Source organism: Vulpes lagopus, chromosome 22 (assembly GCF_018345385.1).
Source record: "Vulpes lagopus strain Blue_001 chromosome 22, ASM1834538v1, whole genome shotgun sequence".
Lineage (NCBI taxonomy): Eukaryota > Metazoa > Chordata > Mammalia > Carnivora > Canidae > Vulpes > Vulpes lagopus.
The window spans coordinates 9,747,259-9,758,426 of record NC_054845.1 but is presented as its reverse complement, the minus strand read 5'-3'; the positions used below and the strand labels follow the sequence as shown (position 1 = coordinate 9,758,426).

Below are 11,168 nucleotides of genomic sequence, written 5' to 3'. Positions count from 1 at the left end.
AGAACATTTTCACCTCCCCATAAATAAACCCAGTATCCATTAGCAATCAGCTCCCCATTCCCTCCCCTCCCCTTCACTCAGCCTCTGGCAATCACTAATTGACTTTCTATCCCCATGAATTTGTTTATTCTGGATGTTTCATATAGATGGAATTATACAATATGTAGCTTTTGGTGTCTGCCTACTTTCACTTAAACAATGTTCTCAAGGTTCATCCACATTGTAGAATATATCAGTATTTCATTCTTTTGTATGGCTGAATAATATTCTCTTATATGGATGTACCACATTTTGTGTATTATATTTTGGTATCAGTTGATACAGTTGGGTTGTTTCCACTTTGGGTTATTATGAATAATCCTATGAACATTTGTGTACAAGTTTTTGCATGTACATATGTTTTCAATTCTCTCAGGCACATAATTAGGAGTGGTCATTTGGTAATTCCATGTTTAACTTTTTGAGGAACTGCTGATTTTTTTCCAGTGTTTGTACCATTTTCATTTTTCCAGCAATGGATAAGGGTTCCAATTTCACCACACTCCTTACCAACACTTACTATTATCCATCATTTTGATTATAGCCATCCTATTGGCAATTAAATAGTTTCCATTGTGGTTTTCATTCACATTTCCTTAATGACTATTGACTTTGAGCATCTTTTTATGTGCTTATTGGCCATTTACATATCTTCTTTGGGGAAATATGTGTTTAATTCCTTTGTCCATTTTTAAATTGCGTTATTTCTCTTTTTATTACTGGGTTGTAAGAGTTTTTAAAATATATTCTGCATCTTTATTAGATATATGATTTGCAAATATTTTCTAACATTCTGTGGTTTGTCTTTCAATTTCTTGTAGTATCTTTTGAAGCACAAAAGTTTTTAGTTTTGATGAAGTCTAATTTATCCATTTTTTTTCTTTAGTCCTACAGACACTTGGATATGGTGCCTGGATCCATTCTGACAATAAAAGGAGGCTGATAGCAGATGGGGACATATGAGAAAATGACAACTTTACAGTTCACACTACTAATAAAATTATTTAGAAAATTGCCTTTCACTAGACAGTGTAATTTCTGTTGGTGGATACAAGCCAAATATGAATCACATACGAATAATCATCTTCTATTCCATTCAGCTGGATGGATTTAAGGAACAGAGTAATGGAGAATATCATTCTAGAGGAAACCAGTTAGTATTTGTGCTATTTAAAATATGATTTCTAAATTGCTTAAGCATATCTATCAACATCCAAATGGAACATTTAAAATCAGCATCATATAAAAGCAATACTCTGTGAAATGATTTCTAAACTATGAACATTTATCTTTTAGCCCAACATCTTAAAGCATAAAGATTGGATAGACTGCTACGTCAGAAGAGTCCCATTTCCCCAGAAGTCTGCATTCAGTTCATATGGGTGTATTCCAAAGAACATAGGATCCAGGTTTGTCTTTTGGAATCTGGAATAAAGGAACAATTGTGGATGTTTGCAATTTGGAAAATGTTTGTGACAGGTGAAAAATAGCGTAATATAAAATAAGATAAACACCACCCAGAGGGCAACCAGGATGAGGAGAGGTCTTGGAATGACAGCATGAGAAATGTGGAAAAATCCAGGACGGGATTAAGAGGCCAGGGCAGCTACAAGAGCCATCATCTCACCTCCGAAGGGGAACAAATGAAAAGTGCAATTACTCTTTGTGTTCCCCCATAGTGAAGAGGTGATTCACGGGAGACTTAGGAAAAGCTAGCTATAAGGGGTGCCACACAGAGCCAGCACTCTGAGGAGGAACAGGAGGCGGCTCTCCCTTGATATAAGGAATACCTATGCAGTCAGAGGGGTCATGTTCAACGGCATGACTTTCTCCCACAATTAAGATCTCATCCCTGAAAGTGACCAAGGAGAGCTGAAATGTTTGCTCTGCAGGGGTGTTGATGCAAGAGCTATTTGGGGGGTTTGACCTGAAAGGGCCCTTCCCACTCTGCAGTTCAAATCAGGAATTACACGCACTTTCTCAAGTGCCTGATTGGATATAGTGAGACAGACTGTTGGCATGGCCCATACTCTTGGCCTGGGTGTCTTAGGTTCCTGTTCTCCCATTCCCGACCAACATGTCTTGGGAAGGGAAAAAACCGAGGAACATGTAACTGATGAATGAGCGATGACCTTCATTTTCAAGTGGTGTAGAACTGAGCCCCGCTGTGGGGCAGGCAGGGCCAGGCTGATGAAAAATTCCAATCTAAAGGCCAGTCTGCTCTTCCCATGGTCAAATGCCCCCAGAATTCCTGTTACCTTTACTTCCATGGAAAATCACCATGGTGGGTTAATAAAATTTGGCCATGAGGACAGGGGACAAAAATTCAGAATTATATGGGCAGGTCATACCATTTTTGTGAACTTATCTTCACAGGCCATCCTAATCTTCTCTGGAGTCAGTGGACTATTGAGCTTCAATGGTCCAGACAGGCCTCTCTCCTGTTGTGCTACTTTCACTGCATCATGAAGGGCAAAAAACACTGAACATCCCAGGAATATCCCAGACTCTCCTAGACCTTCGAAGGGAAACAAGTCAACCAGATTATGACTCTCTCTATATCTATATGTATATCTATATGTATATATATGTATAAGTACACCTATAGGTAAACCTGTGTGTAGATGTATATATAAAAATTTTTTTTTAAAGATTTATTTTAGAGAGAGAGTGAGCACACACATGTGAGAGGGGAGGGCAGAGTAAGATAATCCTTAAGTAGACTCCCCACTGAGCACAGAGCCCTATGGGCGGGCTCGATCCCGCAACCCACGAGATCATGACCAAAGCCAAAACCAAGAATCAGATACCCAACCAAGTAAGCCACCCAGGCATCCCTATAAAGTACGATTATATATGTAACTCTTTTCTTTTAAACAAGTAATTTAATATTTTAACCTAGTATTCTCATTCTTAGGATTCCTACCTAAGGAAATGATGCCAAATGGAAAAAGCAGATATAGGTATGAGATGATTATTACAAAATGAAAACTCAGATACAACCTGATGGTAATAGTAGTTCATGCTAGGCTCCAAGATATGAAGTATTTTTAAAAAATTGTAACATTGTTAATTTATAATTAACATGTTTAATAGGGCTTTTTCTTCTATCAGTCTGGTAAAACCCCAAACAACCAAGAAATGAAGGAACCACCCCCAGCCCCCTGCATAGATATCACAAATCATGTAAGCCTGCACTTATTTATCAAGCGCAATTTACCTTCAATGAATACAGGGTATTTGAGCTTTGAGACAGAGGCAATAAAGAAATGTGCAACTCTGTGGGGATGTCACAGATGGCAGGGATTTTATATTGGTTTGGACCACGAGTGTATAGGACTCCCTGAGGAGAATAATTCAGCTCCTCTATTGTATAAAGTCCCATGCCTCGAATAAACATACCTTCAATCTGGGAGAAAAAAAGAATTTCCATATATGAGAAAATACAATCAACAGTAGCATTTCAACTTCATGCTGTTTATTTGAATATTTAAAATATAGTGTAAGAGGGTTTTCAGCATGTCCTGGAAGATGTCTCTGAAAGTTTACTTAGAAGTTTACCTCAAAGCATTTCTAAACATCGTATTTGGTGCAAAGTTCAAAGTCAAAGAACTTGACTTTGAATCTCAATTTGGCAGTGAAAGTATAGCTCTAGAAGAGGCCTCAAACAGCCTGTGACCCAAGGGCCCTACTTTATTCTGTCCATGAGCCAGAAGGAACCCTCTGGCTGATCTGTCTATGGATCCCAAGCACAGTGACAGGACTCTCAGGGTCTGAGACTCTCCTCATCTTACCTCACCACCCTTGCTCATGAGTGGGGTTAGCCTCACATTTCTGGACTCACTTCTTACATGAACTGCGTGCTCTCTATGCTTCCTCTACAGCTTTAAAATGCTCCAGGTTTTAGAAGTCAACATGCAGGTAAAATTGGCTTTCTACACATCTTTCTGACTTCTGGGTCTCCTCTGTGCATATTTCCTTGCTGTGGCCGTATTTTTCTCTACCCCATTTTCTACCCTCTATTGTGTCTATTTGCGGGGAGATTTTTCTCTAACACAATGTTCGAAGAATCTTCCCAGAAGCCTAGACCACAACCCAGGCCATGTCACCTCCACCTACTAAGGCAGGCGCCAGTCCTTGGGGCACCTCCAGCCTTCTGACATCCTCTGCCTGCAGCCTCATATGCCATTCCTCTGGCACAGGCGACACAGGCATTCACCACCTTCGTCACCCCCTCTCACTAGCTGTGAGTACAAAGTATGCTGAATTTCCTGTCTTTCTTTAGGTGGATGTCCTCCACCCTCTTCTTGCCTTTGCTTATTCATTCCTTGACTACTTCATCCATACCCAGGGTCCCCCTGAAGCCCGCTCTGACTTCTCCAACCCATACATTCTTCCCATTCTCCAATGACATGTGTCATGATTGGAGAGAACCTCAGATTATGTTCTGAACTGAAGGTAGTAAGCTGAATCGCCCACATATAGGAGACAGGTAAAGAAAGTGAGCAAAGCTTCCAGGTGAGTCCTGAGTCCTAGAATCACAGTGCATGATTCTCTAAAAGGGTAGCCAACAGACTTCTTTGTGGAAATGCAGTTCCAGTGTTGGCAAATTTCCTGTGTTTCCAAGAAACCAGCCACTTGAACAATTATGTAAGACAGCTGGTGATTTTTTAAATCTTGTCAATTATTTCAAATTTAATTTAAAAATGTCTGTGGGGGCAGAGGGGATCCCCAGTGGCTCAGCGGTTTGGTGCCTGCCTTTGGCCCAGGGTGTGATCCTAGAGTCCTGGGATCGAGTCCCAGGTCGGGCTCCCTGCATGGAGCCTGCTTCTCCCTCTGCCTGTGTCTCTGCCTCTCTCTCTCTCACTCTCTATGTCTCTCATGAATAAATAATAAAATTTTAAAAAATGTCTGTGTACATAACAGGTTACCTATTAATAGCTACTGCCATAGTTATTTGATGTTATCCCAACCTGACCTTAAACTCCTCCAAGCTAGACCCCATTGTAGGCCCAAGACTTCACACGTAGCTGATAGTCTACTTCTAATCCCAGAGGTGTGGGCTCATTTTGTCACCTCTAGGCTTGCTTCCTCTGCCTCGTGCAAGCTTCTCAATCACATACCGCATGTCTCTTCAAAAACTACTTCAAACATCTTTGTTTTCTTCCCTTTTTTAGACAGTAAGAGAGTTGAGTTCTGTGGCTGGCCTGAATAGACAGATTCTGACTTCAGGAGTAGAAAAAAAAGATAAAGAATAAGCCGGATGGAATGTTTTCCCCACAGACCCCCACAGCAGTTTTGGCTTTTACAAATGGGGCTGAGACAAAGCAGGTACACATACCTGGCCTATGTCAAGGGCTGGGTTTATACTGCAGCCAACATCCATGACAATGTCTGTTCTGGTGTTCTAGTAATGAAAAAGAGCATAAATGTTTATTTTAATGAATACGACTTAGGAGAGAAGACTCAGAAACAGTTCCTGCCAGGATACCCTTGGGTTAGAATGCTTCTTTGGGCTACAATATATTTCAGGAGAAAGAATCAACAAAGATTTTATTGTGTCACAAAGTCTATCACGTATAATTTTCAAAGCTATACACATACTCAACCAGCTTAAGCACTGATTTTTTTTTCTTCAGAAACAAAACAATAGGAGAGAAAAATATTTATTTGACTCTGTTCTGGCTGAGTGAGGTAACTTATTGAGTTCCACCCAGTGCAACAGACATAATCTACGACACAGAAAATGTTTATGGCCTTCATGATCCTTGTTGAAAAACTGTGGCTACCATACAACCCAATATCCAGAGTCCAGCTGGCTGGGTGACATTTACTGAAGCTCAGAGGGTACATCAGCCAGAAAGTCCCCAAATGTTATCTACTATTATATATTTTTCATTTTTAGAGCAGAGGAAAGATAAATCTAAATGACAATGTGGTGACCAAAAGTTCCTGATACACTACAAATGAGGAATGCAGCAGGCCCGGCCAGGTTACTGGTAACACCTTGCTCTCTAGCAAGTCTGTACCTTCTTTTATGTGACATAATGCCTTCTGCCATCTGCCATGACAAACAGATTCTACCTATAATTATTAAGGGGACAAAGGAAACTCAAGTTTTCTTATTTGATTTGGGACTTCCATCTAACATTTTTCTCAGGAAAATGAGAGAGTGAACCAGAACGTTTTATCATAATAAAACACTTTCTTATTTAAGGACATGATGAAATATAAAGTTCTCCATGACACCACTTAGCAAGCCTGGCCTTCCAGCAGACCAGTGGCCTCAGTTATTGGTGAGGGGAGGTGCGTTCATGCCGGCCGTGTTAGTGAAGGTTTTGTTTTCAAAGCCATGGACTGACTGACTGTCATTGTATTTTTTTTGTTGTTGTTGTTAGGGCTGAAGAGAGTGGTTCTAGGTTGTGGTAGCTGGCCTCCAAGGCAGCCTGCAATGGTCCCCACGTGCTGTGTTCACATCCTTATGTATTATTCCCCTCCCACACTCTACCAGGGTTAGTTTGTGAGATTGACAGCATATGCAGAAGTGCTAGGACATCAGTCCGGTGTTAGGTCATAAAGGACTGTGTCTTCTGTTGTGGGTGCTCTCTTACTTGCTCATACTCTCTTTTTCCTTTGCATCAGTCCCTCTGGGTTTGGAAGGCAGCTTGTATGTCCTGAAGACATGGAGACATCCCACAGAGATGTCCTTGTGGTATGGAATGGAAACTTCAGGCCAACAGCCAGTGAGAAACTCAGGCCTCCTAGCAACAAGCATGTGAAGGAGCTCGGAATCAGATTTTCCAGCCACCATTGAGCTTTGGGGTGACTGTAGCTCTACGTTACAGCTTGATAGCAATCTTGTGAAAAATCCTGAGCCTGAATCACTTAGATAAGCTGCTCCCAGATTTCTGGCCCTCAGAATGCTGTCGGGTTTAATAAATATTTGTTATTTTCAGCTGCCGAATTTGAGAGTAATTTGTTACACAGAGATAGATAAGTAATATATAGATGTAGGTTCAAAGTGAGGGAAATTTTGTAGAAATAAGAACAATTCTAACAACATAAGCAAAATGACCGAGAAAGAGGCCTTCAGGGAGGTCCCTGGTTCCATGTTATGTTACAGCATTTTACCTAGGTCTATACCTAACCTGAGCTACAGATCTAGCTTTTTTGAATGCATCTGATAAAATGACTATTTAGCACATCTCTTAAGATTGTTCAAATAAGTTATAAGAACACACCTTAGAATTTTATACCAAGGCTAATTATTGCCCTTGTTCTTAGATCTTAACAAGGCCAAGACATATAAAGAAAACCCAAGTGATTAAGTTTTCACCAAATTTTTCTTTGAGGGAGAAAGGATGCAGAAATAAGTTAGCATGAGAAAGCTTTCTACTGAACTAAAACAGGACAGCTATCCAATCAAGAAAGCCATGTTTAGAATGATCATTGTTTTGTCCCAGTCCAAGTTTCCCCAAAGTGATCTGGTCTGAGTTAGAATCCAGACAAATCAGATACTTTACCAGGCAGGCTCAATAAAGGTATATATAATTTCAAAGAATAGGCTGACTATAGTTTTAGAAACATACATGCTGGAGACCTGTTACATGACAACTTATATCTGATCATAATTCAAAATACAGCTACAAAGTACGTTTGGAAATATCAAGACCTAGAGCTTGCTTCTGGGTAAGTTTGGGTAAGATTATCACATGACAGTTGTGAGGGTATCACAGTCTCATTTAATGTATTAATGGTCATTTGTTACTATTGACAGTGGCCAGTCAGTAGCTTCATTTGCCCACAAAGATCCACCTATAAGAGGAGCACCTCTCCTTGAAATGTAAGTGTGTGTATGTGTGTGTGTGTGTGTGTGTGTGTGTGTGTGTGTAAGAGAGAGAGAGAATGGGAGAGAGGGAGAACCTGTGTGTAGAACGTGTGTGTGTGTCTCCTCACTGGATCCCTTAAAAGCATAAGGATGCCCTTAAACTATCTAAAAAAGCAGGACCTAGCTCGATAAAAGATATCAAAAGTTGGCTACTACCTTCCCTGGGCTGGCCCTTCATGCTCGTTAGCAGGTTATGGATGCTTATGAAATCCTTCAAAAATGTCATAGGATGGCATTTCAAATAAGAGGTCAGGACAGTCTACATGAAAGCTCTCTTTAAGCTGTGTTTCTTCCTTGAAGTGGTTTCTTTCCTGATTCCATTTAAAAGGGCCAGAAAAATAAAGAAGAGAGGCCGCCAGTTGTTTTCCACAGAAGTAACCACAATACCAAGGCAACTGCTGAACTTTTTTTTTTTTTTTTTTTTTTTTTTTGTGGTAACACAGAGAAATTGTCCTTAGCCAAATACATGGTGCTTCTATGATGCTCAGATAGATGGCATGTATGGAATTTAGGTGTATCTAAGGTACGACTTGAAGACCTCTCCAATTGGTACTGACCTTACGAGCGCCTGTCAGGTAGTCTGTTTCAACCTTGGAACAGGCAGCTCCAAAAACAAAATACTTGAAAGGATGGCCTTCGCCTGTCTCCCCATTCATGTTTGATTCATAACCTCTGGAGGAAACAGAATTTTTGAGGAGCGCTGTTAAATGATTAAGTCCCCTAATTGCAGACCCCGATGATTAAACAGACCAGTCAGAGGCTGTGTTCGATTTGCAGGTACAGCAAACCAGAGGAATACGCTTGCACCATGATGTGCCTGCATGTAATGCATGCAACAGATCTGTTGAATAAACATCTACTTCTTATTAAACCTGCTTTGTCTGATAAAAACATTCAATTGCTCCCAACCAATCAATGACTCCTTATGCCTGGAAGTTAGATGCTCATCATATGACTATCCACCCTTCTGCTTTTAGTAGATATTAAGTCCTGTCACCTACTATTGTCAGATTTGGGGAATTTCACTTGCGTTTTAGACCAGACGCTATTTCAAAGGTGTACATGTGCCTGTTAGCCTGTCATTCTGGCTCCCGGATTCAGCCTTCTGCTTGTAGGACCAGGCCCTTGGCTCTCATTCTTTGCTACTTCTCTGATCTACACAACCTGCTCTGTTCCTGACTCTTCTCAAGGACACCAGAAGAATGTCATGGTATAAGAGGAGCATAGGCCAGCAGCTTGCCAGCACTTTCTACCCTTCTCTCCTTTGTTTCTGCGAGCCTGGAGGTGGCCATGAAAAATGCTTCTGACACTTTTCCTGCTAGCCAGCCAGTGCCCTGGAATGCCCATGAGAACTAGCAAAATGACAAAATCAGGTAAGACTTTATGCATCACCCTGCTCGCTGATGGCTTTCACTTTCCATTAAAATAATTTGGTAATTATTTTCCAAAGTAGGTCAGTGACAATTGTTCTGCATCTTGACAACACGTGGTTATTGTCACATTTCTTCTTTTTTTGCCAATCTAGAAGGTGTGAAATGGTGTTTATCTTATTATGGGTTTAATATGCATCCCCTTACCTTTGTTTCTTAATTTAAGGATACACTAAGTTTTCAACAAGAAAATCACCCACTGCTGTGGGTTCCAAGCACTAACCTCAGAGAACCCTCTAGTACCACTCCATATGATTCAAATCATCAGTTCAGCCATATTTTATTTTTGTGCCAATTTTTCCCAACAGAAACCTTTCTGGGCATTTGGATTAACTAAAAGCTAAATGTTGCTTATAACAGTGGATTAACGGAAGGTCATTCAAATCAATTTTTTTTTTCCAAAATTGCAAACCTTGGAACAGGCAGCTCCAAAAACTCAAAAGAAGTGAAACTCTTCCTCAAGCTCTTGCTATTTCTCATAGCGTGTGATTAAAAGGACTCTTTACCTGAAGTATCCAGTAGCTGAAAGGCTAATGTTTTCATCAAAAGCAGCTTGTGCCTGGGAAACAAGAGGAAAGATGATGCAGTGATGGTATTTAAAAGGATCACCTATGGCTTCAACCTTAGTTTTACTATATGTGAAATACAGCAAGAACCAAGCCTAATGTATTCCTTTCCTTACTCTCCACTTCACAAGCACTCGCAGTCACTGCTATAGTAACAGCATGTATTCAGGGCCTGTGACCTCCTTCCACAACTGCCAAGGTATGTGATACCCATAGACTGGACTAGAGCGGGCAAGGGGTGTTCTGTGGATGAAGAACTTCACTGGGTCTTCTGGAAAGACAGCCTATCCACAGGGAATGTTCCAGGAAACAATGGGTGGTTGAGTGTTTAAATACCAGGTATTCACTAGCCTTAGGAAAGTGGCATAATTCTGGTCCAAGTACCCAGGTCTGAGAAAGAAAAGATGAGAAGTGCAACCATTACAGGGGAAAGTGTGCCCAATGGCAGCATCTCATGATGGTGGAGGGCTGTCTTGCATTGTCTCTTCAGCCAGCCTCTCTTAGCCTTTCTTTAGCTCAGGAAACACAGAGCAGAGGGCAGACATAAATATACCCCCAAAGGACTAAGAGTTCCCATATGTATGAGTTAAAGAATGAGTCTTGGCTCAGTGGAGTAGCAGGAACCATTTCTAAGGAGGACTCCCCAAATGTTATTTCCCCCCAACCAATGCTTTTAATGTGACTCCTAAAACGGCATGACACATACTCTCAGCTTTTACTGACATCCATTCTACACCATCTGGTACTTTATAACCTATTACTTTAAAAGTGTGCTAGCTGACTTTTGAATGTGTGTTTTCTCTTCCAATTAGGTTGTAAGTATATCGAAGGAAGCAGTTGAAATTTCTGCTGAATTGAGTGCCTACTATTGGTTGGATGCATATCCAGTGGCTTGGTCTCCTATTTCTAAACGAGTGCTTCTATGATTTTTACTTTTATGGAAGGACCGTAGTGTTGTCTTTCCATTTAAGAACAGTGAAACCCAAAGAAGGAGAATGAACAGATTTACAGCTATTATCTAGAAAATACTCAGGATCCAGAGGAGGAAACATTAATTAGTTCTGGCTTAAAAGCAAGAGTTTTGGGACACCTGGGTGGCTCAGCAGTTTAGAGTCTGCCTTCGGCCCAGGGCATGATCCTAGGTTCCCGGGATCAAGTCCCACATTGGGCTTCCTTGTGTGGAGCCTGCTTCTCTCTCTGCCTATGTCTCTGCCTGTGTGTGTGTGTGTGTGTGTGTGTGTCTCA

The 11,168-nt window shown here is 40.9% G+C and overlaps 1 pseudogene; it reads right to left on the bottom strand.

Annotated features, from left to right (window-relative positions):
* Positions 1-1,368: 1,368 nt before the first annotated feature.
* Positions 1,369-11,168, bottom strand: part of LOC121480826 — a 68,107-nt pseudogene continuing 58,307 nt past the window's right edge.